Source organism: Ascaphus truei, chromosome 15 (assembly GCF_040206685.1).
Source record: "Ascaphus truei isolate aAscTru1 chromosome 15, aAscTru1.hap1, whole genome shotgun sequence".
NCBI lineage: Eukaryota > Metazoa > Chordata > Amphibia > Anura > Ascaphidae > Ascaphus > Ascaphus truei.
This window is the reverse complement of record NC_134497.1, coordinates 40,876,016-40,900,359: the sequence shown is the minus strand read 5'-3', so window position 1 is coordinate 40,900,359 and position 24,344 is coordinate 40,876,016.

Sequence of the window (24,344 nt, the reverse complement as noted above, 5' to 3'; positions counted from 1 at the left end):
ATAACGAGTCAGTAAAAGTACAGCGGATGCTGCCGTTCCTTCCGAGGTTTGGGCGCAGACCTCCGTTGGCGTTGCAGAGGCTTTCCACGTGGAATCGGCCCATAGGATGGTTCCGGTGTTCTTCGGTCATCGGATCCTTTGTGAAGCCCGTGGCAGGTCCGAGCACTGGAGTGCTTGGCAGGTAACTTTGATCAACAAGTGCACCAACGGTTCTATCAGTGTTCGGGACACGTGGCTACGCAGTCACCCGTATCTGTTTTCCCCTAAAGGGAAGTGGACATACTTTGTGGGGTTTTGGACACGGGGTGGGATCACCCGGTGTAGGTGGGAGAGTCATACGAGCCACGTTACTCAGTGTCTCCTCAAGAGAGGGACACCTGTTCATGGGGTATAATATATGTTACGCAGTAAAGTTAGTTCAGTCTTGCCACTGTTGTTTGATGTGATTGGTTTCCTGCGAGGGCCTGCTCCCACTCCGTTGGGATTCCTCCCAGGTGGAGGCGTTGCACCATGAGATCGAGACATATGCATGCTCCCCAGGCTTCCTCAGCGGAGGCTTAGGCTCCTGAGAGCCTCACACGTTACACAGTAGGGTAGTAGCGTCTGTATTTAAAGGGAATACCCGTTACATTTGGATGCGCTGCTGAGATTCAGACCTGGGGTGCCCACAGAGAAAAATTGTGTAATTACCCAAATTGCTCATCATGTTCTCCCCGTCCCACCCGGAAGTCCACGCGTGGGCCTTCAAGGTCCGCGAGCCCCCCGGTCATGTCGTAGCTGTTGGAAACATCCCGGCCACGGTGTCCGCTACCACAATACGAGACTCATTAGGGAAAATGCTGGGCGCGTAGGGCAGTGAGAATATGACGCCAACTTTGAATGGAGCACTATTCTATTTATGGCAGGGTGTGAGATAGGCCAGGACAATGTACCACAGACCTTACCAGGCCCAGAGGCACCACCCGGAGGCTATGCGGTAGTATTTGCAGATATACCCGAAATCAGAGAAGCATTCACCTCTTCACGCTCTCCGACCCCTGAGCGGGTCACGGAGAAACCCTCTACCAGTGACTGGCAGACTATAGCGCCCCTCTCAAGTACCCCTGCCAGTAATTCTCGGCCACCCCACGTGACCTTTTCTCCAAGTGCATTCGAGGGAGCCCCTAGCTTGGCCCCGAGGCCCTCACTGCCTTTTCCCGTCCCCGATGAATTCCTGACCAATGCTCAGGCCTCCCCTGCCGGCCAACTCGGGGCTGACAGTGGCTCCATCCCTGTAGGAGCCACCCTGAACGTGACTCTGCCTCAATTCATGGAAGCAGTGACTATCGCCTCTCAACCTCAGCATTGCAGGAAATTAAAGCTCTTTTCCGGGAACCGGCCAATACCTGCCGGAGAAGAAGGGTTTGAAACCTGGAAAGAACATACCGTCCATATATTAGCTGAATGGTCGTGTTCTGAGGCCGTTAAACGACAGCGACTAGTAGAAAGCCTCCGACCCCCAGCTGCGAATTTGGTTTGCATGCATCGGGAAGTGGAAGGAGAGGCGACGGCATTGGAGTTAGTAGAAATGCTCACTCAGTCCTTTGCGTGTGAAGACGACGAAGATGAGCTGATGGCCAAATTCAAAGCTCATCGGCAAAAGGAAGGGGATGATTTATCCGAGTTCGCCCTCAGGGTCCAACTGTCGGTGGGACAACTCCTGGTCAAAAAGATTGTGGTGGCGGCGGAAGTGGATCGACATCTTTACAAGCAACTTCTGAAAGGTTCACTGCCACTGGACACTACAGCTATATTGATGCGAGGTGCCCCCATTCCTACCACTCCACCCAAATACGTGGAGTTAATGCGGTATATCCGGAGACATGAAGTTCAACTACATTTTCACAACCGTAAGAAAGGCAAGGACAGCCACAAGAAGGATACCAAGGAAGCACCGGCACCAGCACCTAAAGAAAAGGGTACCAAGAAAGATGTAGAGGCTGCTGACGTGTCTCGATTGCCCCCTGGTTCCTCCGGCCGAGCAGAACCCCGCCCGGAAATACACTGTTACAACTGTGGATAAGATGGACATATCGCAAGGTTCTGCTCCCATCTGCGAAATCCCCCTAGGGTCGCTAAGTCCTATACAGTACGGGCTCCGCCAGCTCTCATTTCCTTTCCGGCGTTACCCGTGGGACCCAAAAATTACTCAAATGAGGTTGTCGCAACCGAGAATACACAACCAGATAGTTACTGCCGGGTGGGGCCCACCGCCATAATCAGAATCGTTGTGGAGGGGATCTATTCTTCAGCATTGATGGATACAGGGTCACAGGTGACCATTATCTATCGGCCATTCTACGATCAGCACCTCAGCCACCTGCCCTTGCAACCCACCGACAAGATGACTTTGTGGGGCCTGAGCAAAGACGAATACCCCATCGACGGAATAGTGGCGGTCAAGCTGGATATCCTTCAGCTGAACACTAACAAGTCGCATCCCATGTTGGTGGAAGCCCTGGTCTGCCCCGAGGCTCGAGAACATCCCAGTGCCCCTATCATACTGGGCATGAATGCAGATATAGTGAGGTCAGTAATTCGCTCCTTCCTGCAAGAAGTCGGTGAGCTACCCTTGGCATCCATGAACATAGTGTAAGGAATCCGCTCCGCGGTTTACTGGTTGCCTTACCTTGCAGACCGGTGCAGTTCTGGAACAGCTCTCCTGATGTTTGCTGCAGCCTGGATTCACTCACCAAAGCTATACACACTCCCTCTGGTATCTACTGCAGCTGTGCAGCCTATCACTGCAACCTAGACTTGCATTCACTCATTGGAGCAGTACCTTCACACCCCTGCTGGGGATTGGCCCGCTGGCCTTTAAGTACTGCTTTCCCATAATGCTCCTTGCCGAGCATAGTCCTTACTGGATGTCACTATCGTTCTGCCACAAGCCCTCGCTTGTTCTCTTATGCTGATACCAGGTTCCGCCCTGCGTCCTCCAGCTTCCTTCAAGCCTCTTGTTCTCCTATGCTGATACCAGGTTCCGCCCTGCGTCCTTCAGCTCCCTTCAAGCCCGCTTGTTCTCCTATGCTGATACGGAGGTTCCGCCCTGCGTCCTTCAGCTTCCTTCAAGCTCCCGCTAGTTCTCCTTTGCTGAAGCGGATGTTTCGTCCCTGCTTCCTTCAGCCTCCTGGATTCCTGCACTGAAGCGGATGTTTCGTCCCTGCTTCCTTCAGTCTCCTGGATTCCTGCTCTGAAGCGGAGGTTTCCCTGTGTATCTCCAGCTTCTTGGTTCCTGGGGCCTACTCTTTCCCTAATCTAGAGAGGCCGTGTCCTGGTTCCTGCGCTGAAACAGAGGATTCCCCAGTCCGCTCAGGACTCTTGCACTGTGCACTGGTTTACCCGTGCAGCTAAACGGTGTGCTACGCTGGTCTGCTTACCATCTCCTGTGACCAGCACCATGGGCCATGGTCGTCGCACGCGCAGAGGCCAACCCCGCGCTCCTAAGCTGAAGCGGGGCTCTCCTGACTACATGTTGCCGAACTATTGCTTGAACAATGTTTATCCTGATGTCTCCTGTCCTGACCCTGGCTTGTACAATGACGACGCTGTCTTCTCCTATCCTGATCCTGCGATATATGACAACGAACTGCGCAATCCGGATCAGCCTGCGCGGTCTCAGGTCGGTGCTTTTACAACCCCACCTCAGCCTCGCGGTCCGACCCAGGTTTGTAGTGAGCAGAACCCTAACAGTATGCTCGGCCGCACAAACTCGGACCCCGCTGAGGTGCGGGTTGGTAAGTTTTTTCCTAAAAATCTGTCCCGGTCTGTAGACCAGTCCCAGTTTGAGAATGATTATTTGTGCGATATAATACCCCTGATGGAAGATCCGTTTATGTCGGAGGGCTTAACTCCCTTGCAAAAGAAATGCCGTAATGATCTGGTTTGTAAGGCTTACTGCCTCAGAGACTTAAAACAGTATCTGGCCAGTGTTCTGGCCAGTGAAAACAGTGTTTTCTCCCCTGATTCCCCTTTAACTGGGGATAAGGTGAGTCCTGTGGAACTGGTCAACGCCTGTAGTACACTCAATGCCCTGGCTTCATCATTGGACATTCCTTTAGTACTCCCGGACCCTTCCGTCATGGTAGCTCTCGCTCACGACACGCTGCATGTACTTTCCGTGGTATTGGATGATTGCTTGTTAAAACAGGATCGCCCCCTGGCCGCTAACGCCGTCCACTGGCGGTTTTTCTCTGCTGCCAGTCCTGTCGCTAAACCGGGGGACGTATCTCCCTCTCCGGGAGATGACCAAACGAACCCATTAGCAATATCTCCTAACGTAGTAACTGCCACAGTCCCTAGCTCTGATTGTATGCCCGGGTTCCCTGACACCAATGATATGTCTACGTTAACCCCTGCCGATCAGTCCTGTGAGGTTCCCCTGGAGAACACATATGTTTCACTAACTAACACTAAGGTTCTAGTATCAGAGAATAAGTCCCTTAGTCCCCCTATTTCTAGCTCTGAATCTCTCTCTTTAGGTCTTGAGGGTTTTCCAGCTTTAACCTCTGCTAGGCAGTCCTGTGCGCTTTCCCCTTCAGAGAAAGAATCCCTAAGTTCTGTTCCCAGGGTAATTTCTGTACTGTCTAAGTTCTCCTCCTCTTTAAGCTTAGGGTTAAAAGCATACAGTAGTCTGTATGTCCCTCCTGGGGTTCATATTGTGTTCCCAGGAATGTTTGCTGACTCACGGTTTTCTCCCAAAAGTGACGCTTTTCCATATAGATTAGTAAAAAGCTTGCACACTGTTTCCCTTTTCGCTGAATTGTGTCTTACTAGTTTTGAGACTCTGAGAGGTAATGATTCTCCTGATTCTGAAGCTCTTCCTACAATGAGTATCCTGACTGGGGGTCCCCCTGATTTCTCTGTCCAGGCTAATTCTCCAGGGATCAGCATATCTGTGGTCACTCCCTTAGTACTGTCTGAGGTCACCATGCATATATTACAAGTCCTGGGGTTTAAATCTGAGCTATTTAGCTGTCCTGCCTTTGCTGAAACCCAGTCCCTCAGTACTGTGTCTAAATATGCCCCAGCAAACATGGGGTTACTCTGGGAAGAAATTAAAGCTCCTGTCTTAAAGGGTATTTTTTCTCACATGTCCAGCAAATCTAGAACCTCAGTAATTGTTTCTAAGTCACTTATCAATACATCTGATTTTTTCTCTAATCAAACCCAGACACCCTCACTATCGGTTAGGAGTCCTGTGATCAGAGATTTTGCACTAGAAAACACACCTATTCATGTTTTTGTCAGGTTAGGTACCCCTGTGGTTAGGGCCATTGCAGTTTCGGAAAAGACTCCTTGTACTCCTCAGGTCCCTGTCACTGAGGTACAGACTTCAGCTTCTGATGTTAACTTCCCTCCCGCCACTACCCTGGCTCTGCCTTTTTCTCAAGCTACTGATTTGAAGATCCCAAGGACTATTCCTGATTCACTGACAATATTATCTTCCAATGAAGATTTCCCAGTATTGGAGAGCTCTACTGTTGTTTGCTTCTCTGCTCCTGCTAAACCATGGTTTTGCCCCTCGGAATTTTCGGTTGCCCCTGTTATTTCCTCTCAGTTGGAAATACTCTGTTCGTATCCCAAGATTTCGGTCCCTATGCCTGGTTTACTGCTTGCCTTGTCACCTTCCATACCAATACCGGGAGATGCTTCCAACCAGCCTATACCCTTACTAACCCTTACCTGGGAGCCTTCTAGAGGAAAAATTCCTCGCAAATTCCAACATGCAGTGGTCAGCCAAGACTTTTTCTGTTACAAAGTTCCTCCTGGTGTATTCGATCAACTATCAGGGCCGCTGATCCTAGATTCCGGTTCCTTTATTAAAGACTGGGCTTTCAGTGGGGGTTCTTCTGCCGTTTCTGCTCTGGAACTCTCTGGTTCTTCACAGCCTGGATTTCCAAGACATTTTGCGAGGCGAGCCATGTACCAAAGATGTTTCTTCCATCAATCTCATATCCTAGAACTGTACTCACCAAAGAACTGCTCGTTTACGGATGCCCTTTCCACCTAAAGAATTTTAGGAACAACTCAATGTCCCCAAGACCCATGGATGGTCCTGTCTGGCCGCAGTTCTCACCGGGGGGTGGGGGTACACTAAGGACTAACCACGAGTCTCTGGACCACGACTCTAACCCCAATCCTAGACGGTTCAGCAACAATTCCCGGTCCTCCAACTCTATGAGTGCTCATGTTCGCCCGGAGGTCTCGCGTGAAGGGGGGGGGGGGGTACTGTAAGGAATCCGCTCCGCGGTTTACTGGTTGCCTTACCTTGCAGACCGGTGCAGTTCTGGAACAGCTCTCCTGATGTTTGCTGCAGCCTGGATTCACTCACCAAAGCTATACACACTCCCTCTGGTATCTACTGCAGCTGTGCAGCCTATCACTGCAACCTAGACTTGCATTCACTCATTGGAGCAGTACCTTCACACCCCCGCTGGGGATTGGCCCGCTGGCCTTTAAGTACTGCTTTCCCATAATGCTCCTTGCCGAGCATAGTCCTTACTGGATGTCACTATCGTTCTGCCACAAGCCCTCGCTTGTTCTCTTATGCTGATACCAGGTTCCGCCCTGCGTCCTCCAGCTTCCTTCAAGCCGCTTGTTCTCCTATGCTGATACCAGGTTCCGCCCTGCGTCCTTCAGCTCCCTTCAAGCCCGCTTGTTCTCCTATGCTGATACGGAGGTTCCGCCTTGCGTCCTTCAGCTTCCTTCAAGCTCCCGCTTGTTCTCCTGTGCTGAAGCGGATGTTTCGTCCCTGCTTCCTTCAGCCTCCTGGATTCCTGCACTGAAGCGGATGTTTCGTCCCTGCTTCCTTCAGTCTCCTGGATTCCTGCTCTGAAGCGGAGGTTTCCCTGTGTATCTCCAGCTTCCTGGTTCCTGGGGCCTACTCTTTCCCTAATCTAGAGAGGCTGTGTCCTGGTTCCTGCGCTGAAACAGAGGATTCCCCAGTCCGCTCAGGACTCTTGCGCTGTGCACTGGTTTACCCGTGCAGCTAAACGGTGTGCTACGCTGGTCTGCTTACCATCTCCTGTGACCAGCACCATGGGCCATGGTCGTCGCACGCGCAGAGGCCAACCCCGCGCTCCTAAGCTGAAGCAGGGCTCTCCTGACTACATGTTGCCGAACTATTGCTTGAACAATGTTTATCCTGATGTCTCCTGTCCTGACCCTGGCTTGTACAACGACGACGCTGTCTTCTCCTATCCTGATCCTGCGATATATGACAACGAACTGCGCAATCCGGATCAGCCTGCGCGGTCTCAGGTCGGTGCTTTTACAACCCCACCTCAGCCTCGCGGTCCGACCCAGGTTTGTGGCGAGCACAATCGTGACACATAGACCATGGGCTACGGGAAGAGTATTATCGAGTAGCATATGAAGAAGAGTGTGGCGATATCTCTAATCTAGAGCCAGGGTTACTGGAGATTCCGCCAGGGGGAGTACTGCGTGTGTCAGCTCTGATCGCGTACCCCCAACGGTATGGACAGGACAGATATTTTTCGCTTGAGACCCTTCCCGAGTCTGAACTCCATTGGGGATATCGTATGATACCGGAAGTACGAAAGTGGTCAAATAAAGTCCCCAGGAAGGTTAAGGTGAATATCCAAAACATGTCGCTTCACATGGTGTCACTGGAACGAGGACAAAGGCTGGGGAGAGTGTACCACGTGGATCCTGTAGACGATACCTCAACCGTCTATGCCGTCTGTGTGGGGAAGGAGACTGAGGACCTACCCTTTGACTTCGGGGAATCCCCCTTAGAAGAGGAATGGAAGGAGAGGCTACTTGATCAGTTGAGAGAGAGACGGGGAGTGTTTTCTACGAACGAGATGGATGTGGGATGTAGTAGAAGCACTCAGCACACCATCCGCCTGAATGACGAGACTCCGTTTAGGGAAAGGTCTCGGCGTATAGCACCTCGAGATGTCGACGAGGTGCAAGGGGCCTTGCAAGAAATGAAAGCCTCAGGCATAGTGACCGAATCTCGAAGCCCATACGCCTCGCCAATTGTGGTGGTTCGTAAGAAGAATGGGTCCGTGCGCTTGTGCGTGGACTATAGAACTCTGAATATGCGCATGGTGCCTGATCAATACACGCTACCACGCATAGAAGAAATCCTCAGTGCACTGTCCGGGAGCCAGGGGTTTAGCGTGTTGGACCTTCGATCGGGATTCCCATGAGCACAGCTGATCAAGAAAAGACAGCCTTCGTCTGTCCGTTGGGCTTCTATCAGTTCACCCGAATGCCCCAAGGTATTTGCGGTGCGCCCGCTACCTTCCAACGGCTTATGGAGAAGACGATTGGCGACATGTGTCCTCGGGAGTGTCTGGTATACTTAGATGACATAATTGTGTTCGGGGCCACTCTGGAAGAGCACGAGACGCGGTTTATGAAGGTACTGGATCGATTGGGTCATGAAGGATTGAAACTCTCCTTAGACAAGTGTCATTTCTATCGGACCTCGGTCACCTACGTGGGCCATATCGTATCGGCAGATGGAGTGGCCACTGACCCGGCCAAGGTAGAAGCGGTGGTAAATTGGCCGAGACCCAAGAATGTAATGGAACTGAGGTCCTTTCTCGGGTTCTGCGGGTACTATCGACGGTTTGTAGAGGGATATTCAAAGAGAGCGACCACGCTGAATAACTTGCTGAAAGTATATCCAGAAGAGCCCAAACAGAAGAACACTACTCCACGAACACCCTTCGGGGACCGGTGGACACCAGCCTGTGAAGAACCGTTTAATGGGCTTAAAAAGAGTTTAACGGAAGCTCCAGTCCTGGCTTATGCTGACCCTGAGAAGCCTTACATCCTGCACGTAGATGCCAGCTTTTTTTCAACCAAAAAAAGTTTTTTTTGAGTGCATGGTACAATCATGACAGTATCTACCAACCCAATGTCGTATATAAAGGTACCTATGTCAACTCGCTTGTTGTGGGTAATCATAACTGACATACTGGGGAGACTTACAGACGAACCAGACCTCAGACAAGGATACAGAAGGAGAGGGGGAGGGAGGGGGAGGGAGGGAGGGGTGGCGGCAGTAATAGAGAGTTTCGGATCTTCAGGTGTGTATCGGAGGAGCGCGGCTTTGCTGGGCCCTGGGGTCGGTCTCTGCCTACGGTTCCCGATCGGCTTCTGACGGTTACTTCATGTAATGACTAGTTATCCTGCAACCTATTTTGTCTGTCTAACCCTCCCGTCTCGCTTAGCTACCCCCTATACATCAGTCTATCATCTTCACACATCAGAGGAGAACGCGTCTATGACTATTAAAGCAATATATTGGAGGTACTGATCCCTGGGATATCGATTTGGGCCAACCAAGGTACCCAAACTTTTAGGAAATTTGTGCCGGTGTCGTTAACCAGACTCGTTAACTGTTCCATCCGGCAAACATACCAGATTCTATTCCTGATTTGTGGGATATTGGGTATCTCGGGCTGTTTCCACAATGCTGCGATTTCGCACCTCAGGGCAGTTGCAAAATGTGCAATTAATTTGTGCTCCGATCTATTTAGCCCCGGGGTGCGTCTGGCCAGCAGAAACAACCAGGGGTCGAAAGGGATCGTGCGATCGAGAATTCTCTGGAGCCAATTCCTAATGTCTTCCAGATTGGAAGTATCTTGGAGCAACCCCACAGCATGTGTAGCAGGTCTGCCTGTTCCCCGCATTGTTTGGGACACAATGGGGGGTAACCTGTGACAAACTTAGATAATCGTATTGGGGTCAAGTACCACCTCATCAGGACCTTATAAGCGTTCTCCTTTAATATTGTGCATATTGAGCTCTTGGATGCCGCTAAGACAATATAGTCCCAGTCCTCGTCGTCTAAAGTTTCCCCTAGGTCGCTCTCCCATCTGGTCCTGTAACTAAGTACCACGTCGTCGTCTGGTGCCGGGCAGACCACCTCCTTGTACTTCTCAGAGATGAGTCCCTTGGTACCTGTTCCTCTGGAACAGAGCTGTTCAAAATTAATTCGCCTGGGGCAGATTGGGAATTTATCATAGAAAGCCCTTAATTGGAGGTATCTAAAAAATTCTGAATTTGATACTGTTTATTCAGATTTAATTTGCTCAAAAGGTTTGATTGATATTCTACCCTCCAGGTGTAGTAGGCGTGTAAAAACAAAAAACAAAACTGTGCGCTACTACCTAACTACCTATAAAGTTTAAATGTATAAATATATACAGTGCAGTGACTATACCATCAATTTAGTGATAAAAAAATTATAAAAAATTAAACCACAACTCCCACAGTGAGATAATTATACATTAAATAATAAGTGCCACATAACCGTGTTGGGGATAATGGCGTCTGCAGCTGTAAACGCAGGGGTGGCTCAGCTCAGTAGTAGGCGTGTGTAGCCTTTCTGTCTCCAGATTGCGAAATCTTTCTTTTGCAGACCCGGAGCGAAATCAGGGTTCCCCAAAATTGGGGTCATCAAGGAGTGTTGCCTTGTTAGGGCGAACTTATATTTGCTCTTGTCCCATACTGATAATGAGCTGCTTACCGCGGAGAGCGGGTTACTAATGCTTTTATGCACCTTTTTTGGGAGCCATATTAGGTCCTGGAGTGCCACCGGGGCACAGCAGGCCGCCTCCAGTTCCACCCAACGCCTCAGACTAGGGTGGGTGTGCCACTGGATAATTTGGGTTAATTGGGCCACTCTGAAATACGATAACAGGCAAGGTACCGCCAACCCTCCTCTTGTTGTGGGCGAATCATAGTGCTAGTTTTGATGCGGGGGGTTTTATTACCCCAGACAAATTTCACCATTGCGGACTGCAGCCGGAGGATATCTTCCCTGTTTATAGGGATCGGTAGGGTCCGAAATAGGTACAGAATTCTAGGGAGGAGATTCATTTTTAAAGACTGGATCCTGCCGATCCAGGATATACTGTACCCTGCCCACTTTCGGAGATCCTCCTTTAGTGTCCGTATCAGTCTGGGGTAATTTGCTTTATATAGGGCGCCGAATTGCTTCGTGATATTTACCCCTAGATATTTAATAGAGGCGTTTTGCCATTTAAAGTTAAAGTTCACCTTGATCAATTTTTCGGTGACTTTAGGTAGGTTTATGTTCAGGGCTTCTGATTTTGCCTGGTTAATTTTGAACCCTGATATCGCGTTAAATTCACCTAGTAAGTTAAAGACATTCGGCAGAGAGGTGAGGGGCTGTGATAGTGTTAGTATCACGTCATCAGCGTACAGGGCCACTTTGTGTGTCTGTTCACCAAGTTGGACTCCTGCTATGTTCGGGCTGAGGCGTATGTGCGCCGCTAGGGGCTCAATGCATAGCGCAAAGAGGAGGGGTGAAAGAGGACAGCCTTGTCTGGTGCCGCTCTTGATCAGGAATTCTCCCGAAGGGAAGCCCTGGTGCCTGACCTTTGCCATCGGTCCCTGGTTCAGAGCGAGAATTGCCTCTAACATTCTCCCACCTAGACCGAACTCTCCAAGCGTCTCTCTCAAGTAGGGCCAGTCGATTCTATCGAATGCTTTTTCTGCGTCGAGACTGAGCACCATAGACGGGATATGTTTCTTTTGTGCCAGATCGATCAAATCTATAATCCGTCTGGTGTTATCTGACGCCTGTCTCCCACAGATGAACCCTACTTGATCGGGATAGACCAACTTTGGTAACACCTGGTTAAGGCGATTAGCCAGTAGTTTGGAAAAGATTTTTGTGTCTGAGTTTATCAATGAGATGGGTCTATAGCTTTTACAGTCCGCTGGGTCCTTCCCCTGTTTGTGGATCACAGAGATAGACGCCTGGAGCATCGAGCCCGGGATGGGGGCACCGTTCAGGAAGGAATTGCACAGTTTTAGGAGGTGAGGAGCTAATATATTGCGGAATTTTTTATAGTAGAGGTTGGAAAAGCCATCCGGGCCCGGGGCCTTGGCTGCTTTCAGTGACTTCATTACCTCTAGGATTTCCTCTATAGTGAAGTCTGCCTATAGTGCGTCCCTCTCCTCTCTGGTCACTTTTGGTAATTGAGCCTCTTTTAAGAATGTCTTTAGTCGGGCTTTTGTGGTTGGCATATGGGCCACCTTTGCTCCATCATATAGGGTCTCATAATATGATTTAAATTCATGAATGAAAAGTTCAGTCCGCGCTCTGGCTCTTTAAACTTGGAGTGTTGGTCCCTCTCAGTTCTCTTGCTGCTTCTGTGTTTATGAGGTATCTCCCCCACCTCCAAATGTGGTCTCCACCGGAACCCCGATGGTGATACCAATATCAGCAAAACAAGAAAAAACACAAAAGCGCACCAAGATGAGAGATAGATATTGTATTAGCAACAAATTTGCCTGAAGAAGTTTACTTTGTTAAACGAAGCGACTGTTGTGGCTGGCGGTTTTACTACCCACCACCAGTACACACTCAAGTGTACCGTTCCTGCTTATTTCCGATCGTTTCTATGCTATCAAAAACGGACAGGCATCCTAAAGACACCTATTGAAGGCCCCGGTTCCTGCACATGTGTGCTACACTCTGCACCACGCTACCACACGTGGAGGACAGGAGAGTGAATAGAGACAGCCCCAGCGCGCGGGTCTGATCTCTCAGAACTGAGATTACCCTTCATACTTCCTATGTGATGCCCTACTCCTGTGATAGACACCAGAATCGGGGATTATTAAAGAAATTTTATATGTAAGTTACTAATTTTATTATTTGTTGCTAATACAATATCTATCTCTCATCTTGGTGCGCTTTAGTGTTTTTTCTTGTTTTGATGATTTAAATTCATCTACAATGTTTTTAGGGTCCGAGGTAAGATCCCCCTGCGCTGTTCGAATTGTCTGAATTTGGGAGACTTGGTTTCTGTCTCGAAGTTTATTGGCAAGTAGGGTATCTGGCTTGTTCGCTTTTTCGAAAAATTTCCGCTTGGACCATGACAGCTCTTTCTCAGCACGGGAGGCTAGCAATATATTAAGTTTAGTTTTGGTGTCTAGCAACTCCTTAAGGGTCATTGCATTTTTGTTATCTTTATGTAGGGTTGATATGACTGCCAATTCTACTTGTAACTGATTAATTTTTTTGTCCTTTTCCCTCTTTCGCCTACTCGCGATCCCTATGAGCTCTCCTCTGAGAGTTGCCTTATGGGCTTCCCATAGGGTAGCTTGTGAAGCTACGCTTCCTAGATTCTCCTGAAAATAATCCCTGATTCTATCCCCCACTTTTTGTGTGATTTCGGGGATTTTTAATAATACTTCGTTAAGTTTCCAGTTCGCTCCTGGCCTGTCAAGTATGAAGTCTGAGCACCGCAGCTCTATCGGCGCGTGATCTGACCACGAAATATCGTGGATTCCCAAGTGGGAGATCTGAGAAACCATTCTGGTAGACACAAAAAGGTAGTCTATCCTACTGTATCTGTCATGTGGGTGGGAGTAAAATGTAAACCCTTTTTCATTTTGGTGTTGCTCACGCCATATATCTAGAAGATTATTGGTTCTCAGCCCCCTGTTCCAGGTTTTTCTGACTTTCGATCTGGTGTGGCCGCCCGGGGTGCACCTATCCAATATTGGGTCAAGCGTCTGATTAAAGTCGCCCCCGAGGACTACGCATCTCTGCGCAATCCTCCAGAGGATGGAGAAGAATTTCTCTAGGAAAGCCTCTGCGTCGTTGCTCGGGGCGTATACGTTTGCCAATGTGATCGGTTGACCTCTTATCTCACCGATGATAATCAAGTATCGGCCGTTGTTGTCTTTTTTGATGGTCTTAACCACTAGTGGCAAACGGTTGTGGAGTAGTATGGCCACTCCTCGTTTTTTTTTACTGACTGAGGCTGAGAACCAAGTCTTAAATCTATAATCTATATATTTCGGGGAACTGGTTTTGGAGAAGTGTGTCTCTTCTAGGAAAATTATGTCGGGGTCTGTCTTTTTATAGTCCGCCATGGCTAGTTTCCGCTTCCCCGGGCTATTAAAGCCTTTCACGTTATGTGAGAGAATAGCTATCCCCTTACTCATTTGTGTATTTCCAAACCTTTGCTTGTCTGTAAGCGTTCATCTTTACTTGGAGCCGTGATGTCGGGCACCGTCCGAATCCTTCTGCGGTTTCTGACTGCAGCCGGGAGAAACAAGGGAATGCACACTGGGGGAACATATAAACACATATAACAAGACATGCAATTACAATGTCAACACATCCGGCGTATGGGCGAGACCAGTCCCCCCCAACCGCCTTCTCTGCCCCTCCTGGACGTTCAGCTCGAGCGTAGTCCTGGATGGGCCTCCACCCCCCTCTACCGCCCAAACTAGCTGGCCCAGTGGGGACTTTCATGGGCCTCCTAAAGGGGATCCACCCCATGCCCATGTGGAGGCTCAAGCCCATGGCAAAACTGGAGGGCAAACTCCCTCCCCTCCCCTCTTTCGTAGAAGTTAATTTTAACTGCATCCTAACGTAACCACTGGCAATCCAAACTTGCCATTGTAACTTTTTCCCAAGTCTCTCTCCCCTTTTTTTTTTTTTTTTTTACGTTTTTACATTTCTATTTATTTCCCTCTCCTTCCCTTTCCTCTCCCCCCTCCTTATACCCAGTTGCCTGTCGCAGAATATTATCTTTGTGTCTTAACCCTCTGGCCCTTCCCCTTGGGGGCCTCTCATCCCTAGTCTAGTAGCTCTCTATTTGGGAGACCGGGCATAGGGGTGAAGATTGTTTGTGTTAGGGTGTTTGTATTTTGACAATGTTTAATATTTCGGCTGCTGACTATGACTGTGTCGGTGGTGGGACGGCTCCATCATGCCTCTCCTTGTCTGCTCAGGGCCCGGCGGTACTTGTCCTCCTTCTGCTGCTTACTGTGGGGCGACGCTGTCTCGCCTCCCCTTCTTTTTTGGTGTTGCCCGGGGCGTCTTCCATTCCACTCGGCGAGTCCTGTGCTGTGTAGCCCGCACTTCCGGGGTTTCCTATCTTCGTGCCACCTCTTGCGGGATCAAACAATGGCCGGCGCTGTATGATGACATCTTTCCCGGTTCTCTTGCTGCCTCCACCAAGATGGCGATCTTTCTACTTACGGTGACGTCTTTCCGGCGGACGCCATTTTCTCGCCTGTAGCCCGCAAAAGAGGGAGTCCTCTTACCAGCTCTCCCGCCCGATCGATCCGCCCTTCCACGATGCCGCCACGAGGTCCAGACCTTGCACCTTCGCCATGATGGCCGTCGTGCGTTCCACCGGGAGCCGCCATGATGTGTACAGGTAAGAGGTTTTTTTTTTTTTCCCCTTGGTGTTTGCTTTAGTTTTTTACCCCGCCGTGTGCACGGCAGCACTACAGGATAGTAATGTCTCTCGCTGTGTTCACGGGCCTCTCAAGCCCCCGTCAGAACCTGGAGGCATCAAAATATGTATCAGGGTCTCTTTTCCCTGTCGCACTCCACACCTTTTGGGGAGAGACATCGAGGAGAGTAAAATTAGGGGTTAACTCCAACTGCCCCTGGAACTGCATTAACTGGCCTTCAAACGTGAGGCATAACAGCGAAGAAGAAAAAAAAAAGATTTTTAGTTCCTCAGGCTGTAGCGTCCCGACTTTCTCGTGGCGCCCCTACCAGTTGCCAGTCTGCCTCCCCTGGTTGCTCTTTGCGTGGGCTGTTGGGGGAGTTCTCCTTTACTTCCAGCTTGTGGAGAAATTCTTCCCCCTCTTCTATCTCTCTCATAGAGATGGCTTTCCCGTTTATGATGACCAGCAGGCCGAACGGATGGCCCGGTCCCTCAATGTCTTAGTAATAGGCTATAGCTTTCTTCTCCTGGCCAAGGTGATCAGGGAGAGATACTGGAAAAACTGCAGGGTGATTTCCTCGAATCGGCAGGCTCCTGCTGCTTTTGTCTTCTGGAAGATGGCATCCCTGGTGCGAAAGTGGTGCAGCCGGGCGATTACATTGCGGGTCTGCTCTGTTGCCACAGGTCTGCTTCTCAAGGCCCGGTGGCAACGGTCCATTGTCCGCTCATTGGCCGGGCAGTCAGGTAGCAGCTCCTCCAGCCAGCGGGAAATGAATCCCTCCACATCAATAATGGCTTCAGGGATACTGCGCACTCTGATATTGTTGCTGCGGTCCCTGTTCTCCGTGTCCTCCTGTCTGTCAGCCAGTTCATTTATCTGTGCTTGCATGTGTGAAGTGTGCTTGTCTGACTTTTTAAGGAGTTTTGAGTGGCCGCCACCTTCTCTTCCAGTGCTCCGGTCGTTCACCGTGCCCCTGAACCTCTTTTTTTAAGTCCTGCATTTCAATGTGTATAAAGACTTTCATGTCCCGGTATAATCGCTCAAAATCGCAGCGGTGGACTGGTAGTTGCTCTGACCCTTCAGTGATGTCTTCCTCCCGTTCCGATTCTGAGCCCGCATTCGAACCTGGCGCCATTGTTGCTGCAGCGCTCCGTGAGTTCGATCGGCCCAGATATTTGCGGAGGTCTCCCTCTTTTTTCTTCTTTGGATTCATCGGCGCCATCCATGTAGTTTTGGTGCTCATATCAGGGTGGTTAGGTATGCCAGCGGTCCGCTTTTTTGCGGTTTATTCATGCTTTATTAGGGGGGGGACGGAGCTCAAGGCTTTTGCTGCCATTCACCTCACCTTCGCGCATGCGCCTCCGTAGATGCCAGCTTTAACAGATTAGGAGCGGTACTACATCAGAAGTATCCTACTGGGCTGGGACCGTTGGCCTATACAAGTAGAAGTCTGACCCCTAGTGAAAAGAATTATCCTGTCCACAAGTTGGAGTTCCTTGCCCTCAATGGGCTATATCTGAAAAGCTACATGACTATCTCTACGGAGTTACCTTCGAAGTCAGAACGGATAACAATCCGCTGACCTATGTACAAACAACCGCCAAATTAGATGCGACTGGTCAGAGATGGATGGCCACCCTCGCCACATACCGGTTTTCTCTAAGATACAAACCTGGACTCCTCAATGTAAGTGCCGATGCTCTCTCTAGAAGATCGGGATTAGGCGAGATCTCAGAGGACGGACCCTGGGAAGAAATCCCAGGGGTTTGTGAGGGAGCAGGGGGGGGGGGGTGTGAGGGAGCAGGAGGGGTTTGTGAGAGAGCAGGGGGGGTTTGTGAGGGAGCAGGGGGAGGGGGTGAGGGAGCGCGGGGGAGGTGGGAGGGAGTGCGGGGGGGTGTGAGGGAGCGCGGGGGTGAGGGAGCAGGGGGGGTGTGAGGGAGCGGGGGGGCTGAGGGAGCAGGGGGGGTGGGGGAGGGAGCAGGGGGGGTGTGTGAGGGAGCGGGGGGTGTGAGGTAGCGGGGGGGGGGTGAGGGAGCGGGGGAGGGTTTGTGAGGGAGCAGGGGGGGGTTTGTGAGGGAGCAGGGGGGGGTTGTGAGGGAGCATGGGGGGTTTGTGAGGGAGCAGGGGGGGTTTGTGAGGGAGCAGGGGGGGGTTGTGAGGGAGCAGGGGGGGTTTGTGAGGGAGCAGGGGAGGTTTGTGAGGGAGCAGGGGAGGTTTGTGAGGGAGCAGGGGGGGTTTGTGAGGGAGCAGGAGGGGTTTGTGAGGGAGCAGGAGGGGTTTGTGAGGGAGCAGGGGGGGGTTGTGAGGGAGCAGGGGGGGTTTGTGAGGGAGCAGGGGGGGTTTGTGAGGGAGCAGGGGGGGTTTGTGAGGGAGCAGGGGGGTTTGTGAGGGAGCACGGGGGAGGGGGTGAGGGAGCTCGGGGGAGGGGGTGAGGGAGCACGGGGGAGGGGGGGAGGGAGCGCGGGGGAGGGGGGGAGGGAGCGCGGGGGAGAGAGCGCGGAGGTGAGGGAGCAGGGGGAGGGGGTGAGGGAGCAGGGGGGTGTGAGGGAGCAGGGGGGGTGTGTGAGGGAGCAGGGGGGGAGAGGGGGGAGTGTGAGGGAGCAGGGGGTGTGTGTGAGGGAGCAGGGGGGGTGTGTGAGGGAGCGGGGGGGGGGGGGTGTGAGGGAGCGGGGGGGGGTGAGGGAGCGGGGGGGGGGTGTGAGGGAGCGGGGGGGGGTGTGAGGGAGCGGGGGGGGGTGTGAGGGAGCGGGGGGGTGTGAGGGAGCGGGGGGGGGTGAGGGAGCAGAGGGGGTTGAGGGAGCGGGGGGTGGGTGCGGGTGCTGTGTGAGGGTGGTAGGGGTGTGAGGGGGGGAAGGGGTGTGATGGTGGGGTGGTGTGAGAGTGCGGGGGGGGTGAGGGTGCCGGGGGGCATGCGGGTGGGGCGTGAGGGTGTGGAGTGCGGGGGGGCGTGAGGGTGCGGGGGGGCGTGAGGGTGGGGGGAGCGTGAGGGTGCGGGGGGGTGTGAGAGTGGGGGGAGGGTGGGGGAGATTGAGGGTGGGTGGGGGAGGTGAGATTGAGGGAGGGGGGGTGAGGGAGGTGAGATTGAGGGAGGGGGGGTGAGGGAGGAGTTTGGGAGTGAGGGAGGTGGGGTGAGATTGAGGGTGGGTGAGGGAGCGGGGGGGTGGGTGTGGGTGGTGCGTGAGGGTGGTAGGGGGGGAAGGGGTGTGATGGTGGGGTGGTGTGAGAGTGCGGGGGGGGTGTGAGGGTGCCGGGGGGCATGCGGGTGGGGGGGGCGTGTGCGTGAGAGTGGGGAGTGCGGGGTGGCGTGAGGGTGCGGGGGGGCATGAGGGTGCGGGGGTCGTGAGGGTGGGGGGAGCATGAGGGTGCGGGGGGGTGTGAGAGCGGGGGAGGGGGGGTGAGATTGAGGGAGGGGGGGTGAGGGAGGAGGGTGGGTGAGGGAGGGGAGGGGGTGAGGGAGGAGTATGGGAGTGAGGGAGGAGGTGGGGTGAGATTGAGGGGGGTGGGAGTGAGGGAGGAGGAGGGGGGTGAGGGAGGAGGGGGGTGTGAAGGAGGAGGAGGGGGGGGGTGAGGGAGAAGGAGGGGGGTGAGGGAGAAGGAGGGGGATGAGGGAGGATGAGGGGGGTGAAGGAGGAGGTGAGGGGGGTGAAGGAGGAGGTGGGGGGGGGTGAAGGAGGAGGTGGGGGGGGGTGAAGGAGGTGGGGAGGGTGAGGGAGATGGGGGGGGTGAAGGAGGAGGTGGGGAGAGGTGAAGGAGGAGGTGGGGAGAGGTGAGGGGGAGGGTGAGGGAGGGCTCTGTGTGGGGAGCAGGGGGGTGGCTGTGAGGGAGGTCTGTGCGAGGGAGATGGGGAGGTTTGTGCCAGGGGGCGGGATGGGGGGGGGGAGTTTGTGCTAGGGGGCGGGATGGGGGGGGAAGTTTGTGCCAGGGGGCGGGATGGGGGGGGGGTTCTGTGCATGGATGCGGGATGGGGGGAGGTCTGTGCGAGGGAGCAAGGGGGGGCTCTGTAATCAAAAAAGTTATAAGAAAACATTGGCACTTGGTCTTAAAAGATTTTATTTCTCAATTCCATCTTCCACAGAAAACTATTATTTACAAAGACTGACACATTAAAAATGATTTCTGAGGTTTACAGACGTGAACCTTTAATTCATACCATGACAGAAATATCAATGATCATTTATGGAGAACGTAATAGAAAAGAAAAGTGATCTGCGCTCATATAATTGTGATTGATGTGATAATGTGTTATAAGTGATTAAATAACCATAACCTTGTGATAATAAACAAGAAAAACCTGTTAACAAAATGGAGGTGATGCTGCTGCCTCGTGGTGTAGCTCCACAGACCAAACTAGTGCAAAAACAGAAAAAACCCCATTGTGCAGTATATAAAACAGTATTGTATTAGTAATCAGGTAAGTATCGCACGTACATCAATAAAATCAAAATCAGGCAAGACATGTTAGGGACATGTTACCACTCTGTGCTCAGAAGACCTTGGATGGGGGTTACCAGGATCAGCTCTCCTCCCGCAGGCTCAGTGGGATCGATGCAGACCTCTTTAAGATCAGAACCTTTCCTTCTATTAGAATACCTAAGATTAGTTTACCGATGAATTTCAATTGATTTATAAACCTATGACTAATATAATGTCTCTTTACCTTTTAGCATCATCAAATATGTGTTTTTTCATGTAGTATCTTTATTAAAGAATTATGTAATGTGAATGTTTACTTATATTAAGAGCGATATGTCTTTTAAAATGTATGCTATACCTCTAATGTGAGAGGCTGGACTTTTTGTAATCAGCCAATCACTGGGGGATTGTGGGTATATAAAGCGCACTAATTTATGGAGAGAAATTTCTGATGTACTGTATTGTCCATTACTTGCATTTTTTTTTTTTAATCGGGTTATCGGGCTGCAAGAAACAGCACAGGATTTATAGAAAGTTAATGAGGTTTTTTGGGATGTAAAAAACAGCACATAATTTATAGAAAGTTAATGGGGTTATCAGGGCTGTAAGAAACAGCATGGGGATTATAGAAAGTTAATGGTTATTTAAGATGTCAGAAACAGCACATGATTTTATAGACAGTTAATGGGGTTATCGGGCTGCAAGAAACAGCACAGGATTTATAGAAAGTTAATGGGTTATCAGGGATGTAAGAAACAGCACAGGATTTTTTTTAACAAGGCATGTTTTCATGCATGACAGTGTGTATATATGTTTGCAGAATACTTCTGTAAATTGCATGGCATTGTGCATTTTATTATTTGCTAAAGGCGTGTTCTCATGCATGACACTTCCTTAACAAACGTCATGATATGGGCCATCCCCTTTTCTTACAGGGGCTGGTTCCACTTTTTTAGTTTTCTTATTCAAGCCCTAACCGACATTGTTACCTCATTAGGCTGTGGCTCAAGGCTTTTTCTATATTCCAGTTTCCAAATCAGTCCAGGGCCTGTTATACGCTCAGGTTGCTAATGGAACACATTCCTGCTACATCACCTTGGTACATCAACCCCACTTTCTGTTTCTGTTTAGTTCCACCGGAAGAAAACTCACCTTTGTAGCACTTGTGTCATCGTGCCGGGGACATTTTAATTACAACCGTGTCTTTTTGTAATGCTGGTGCTTCCCGCAAACCTGACAAGGCCCCGGTACTGAGGTGGGAAGGAGAAATACCACACACCCACAGCAGCGGTGGCGTGCCCGGAGTGTGGTATTGAGCATAGCCGGGACTGGGCTGCAGAGAAGGGTTAGTTGGGTACTTGCCGGATCTTGGGTTAGAGATGGTAGAGTAGTCATGTCCGTAAGCCAATGGTCTGGGAGAGGAGAGAGCCGCATAGTCAGTATCTGTTAGCCGAGTCCAGGGAGTATAGAGGTAAGCGTGGTGGAGAGGTAGCCACGGTCGAGATCCAGAGGAGGTACGCAGACAGACCGGGTCAGGAACATGGAGACTGAAAAGATAAGAGCGAGAACCAAGCACAAGACCAGACAGCACTGAGCTACAAGGGATTATGGTGAGCTCTGACTGAGTGCAGGAACAGGATATAAATAGGAACAGGAAACCAATAGCAGAGGGGGCGGAGCAGGGGCTCGATCCCAGCGGAGATTGGGATAGGTTCACAGGAGACAAGGGGCAATCAGTGCTTGACACGCAGCTAGGGATCGTTGCATGACATCACGCGTGCACGCAGCGCGCTAGGGAGGCACGATGCGTCAGGAGGCGGAGTCAAGCTCTGTGGCAGCAGTAGAAGAGGAGCGGGTATGCGTGTGCTCTGTAACTGGAGCAGGGGTGCGTGGACGGGCGGCGGTACTTTCGGGAGGTAAGGAGGGAACACTCCGCAAGGGACGTGTTCCCTGATTCCTTACCCTTTTTAAGTAATAAGAAAGTAGTCACTGGTGAGGCCTGTGGCTCCCATCCCTTTCAAACTGTGGGTACATACCAGTGAATGCAGAGAGGGTTACAGAACACGATAACGGCAGAAATAACGTCAATTTGCTGGTGCTCGTGGAGATGGGGGAGATCCTGTACTACCCCAGAGGAATCACGGAGCAGGAGGGAAGCAACCAGGCACACGGTATGGCAAAAAGGGTGATTTATTAGCAAATCCAATTCCAACGTTTTGCCTGCATAAGCAGTCTTTGTCAAGGTGAGGGCTAAACATCAGGCACCCAAGTGAAGTGTATATGTACCCCATGTACTCACCTGTTACCTCGCTACAGGTGTCCCATGGTGCCAATGCTGCATCTCCCATGACATTCTTACCTGGCCCCGATGGCATACATCCAAGAGTTCTTAAGGAGTTAAGCTCAGTAATAGCAAAACCATTATATTTAATATTCAAGGACTCCATTTCCACAGGCTCAGTACCACAAGACTGGCGTAAAGCAGATGTGGTGCCTATATTTAAAAAGGGAGCTAGATCACAACTGGAGAATTACAGACCTGTAAGCTTGACTTCAATAGTAGGGAAACTAATTGAAGGTTTAATACGGGATAATATTCAGGAATACCTAATGGAAAACAAAATTATTAGTAATAGCATGGATTTATGAAGGATAGATCATGCCAAACTAACCTTATTTGTTTCTTTGAGGGGGTAAGTTGTAATTTAGACCAGGTTAATACGGTTGATGTGGTCTACTTAGATTTTGCAGAGGATTTTGATACGGTTTCACACCAGGTACAAAATAAAGAATATTGGACTCAGTAATAATATATTCACCTGGATTGAAAACTGGTTAAAGGACAGACAACAGAGGGTTGTCATAAATTGAACTTTTTCAGGTTGGGCTAAAGTCGTGAGTGGAGTACCTAAGGGATCGGTACTGGGACCCTGCTTTTTAACTTGTTTATTAATGACCTTGAGGTTGGGATCGAGAGCAAAGTTTCCATCTTTGCTGATGATACTAAATTGTGTAAGGTAATAGAATCAGAGCAGGATGTAATTTCTCTTCAGAAGGACTTGGAGAGACTGGAAACGTGGGCAGGTAAATGACAGATGAGGTTTAATACAGATAAATGTAAGGTTATGCATTTGGGATGCAAGAATAAAAAGGCGAATTACAAATTAAATGGAGATATATTGGGGGAAAACATGATGGAGAAGGATTTAGGGGTGCTTGTAGACAGCAGGCTTAGTAATAGTGCCCAAAGTCATGCAGTAGCTGCAAAGGCAAACAAGATTGTATCTTGAATCAATCGGGCAATGGATGGAAGGGAAGTAAACATAATTATGCCCCTTTTCAAAGCATTAGTAAGGCCACACCTTGAATATGGAATACAATTTTGGGCACCAATCCTAAGAAAATACATTATGGAACTAGAGAGAGTGCAGAGAAGAGCCACCAAATTAATAAAAGGGATGGACAATCTAACTTATGAGGAGAGGCTAGCTAAATTAGATTTATTTACATTAGAAAAGAGGTGTCTAAGAGGGGATATGATAACTATGTACAAATATATTCGGGGACAATACAAGGAGCTTTCAAAAGAACTATTCATCCCACGGGCAGTACAAAGGACTCGGGGCCATCCCTTAAGGTTGGAGGAAAGGACTTTTCACCAGCAACAAAGGAAAGTAAGTATACATGGGAAGGATGTTGATCCAGGGATTAATCCGATGCCAATTTTTGGAGTCAGGAAGGAATTTATTTTTCTCCGTATGAGACATCATTGTATGATATGACTCTGTGGTTTTTTGTTTACCTCCCTCTGGATCAATAAGTAAGTATAGATATAGGATAAAATATCTGTTGTCTAAATTTAGCATAGGTTGAACTTGATGGACGGTCGTCTTTTTTCAACCTCATCTACTATGTAACTATGTAACATCACAGCTCTGACACGGGGGTCCGCGCACTCGCAGAGCGAGCAAATCACTAAGTAGTTCACCGCACATGTGCACTCAGCGCACGCGCTCTGGGCATAGACCTACCATGCGCACTGCACGCAGGCAAGTCAGGGAGCTGCCGTGCATGCATCGAATACACAGTCTTCAAGCGGCCTACTGTGCATGAGTGCCGGCATGCAGGGGACGCATAGCGCATGCGCCCCAGACGGAGCACGACCCTCCTCTGCTGTGATGGCAACTAGACGCCTACCAATGGCTGATGGTAACAGTCAGAAAGCGGAGGGTAGCAAGGCAAAAAGGTTTTACCTCACATCAGGGAAATAAGGAGCCAATCCCATTAACAGTGTCCCTGTGGACATACCCAAAGTGGCAGGAAAAATACCATTAAAAACCCAAAGTGGTGACATTATTATACAAACAAGACAATAATCTTTTAATAAACAGTACACTAAAGTGAACAGAAACTGTAAAAGACAGAACCCCAGATAAACAACATAAACAGACTAACATAAAACATAAAAGACTAACAAAGTGAAGTAACACTGAAATAGAACTGGCAAACGGCTTATGTAATTCTGGATCCATATTTGAGACTTCCAGTTAATATGAAAAGATGACGGAGGTGTGAAGGTGTCGATTCACTACTGAAAATAAAAATGAACGCCTGGCAAGAAAGAACTTCAGATTAAGCTGCTTGTTAAGTCCACCTCCATTACTGGTACGCAG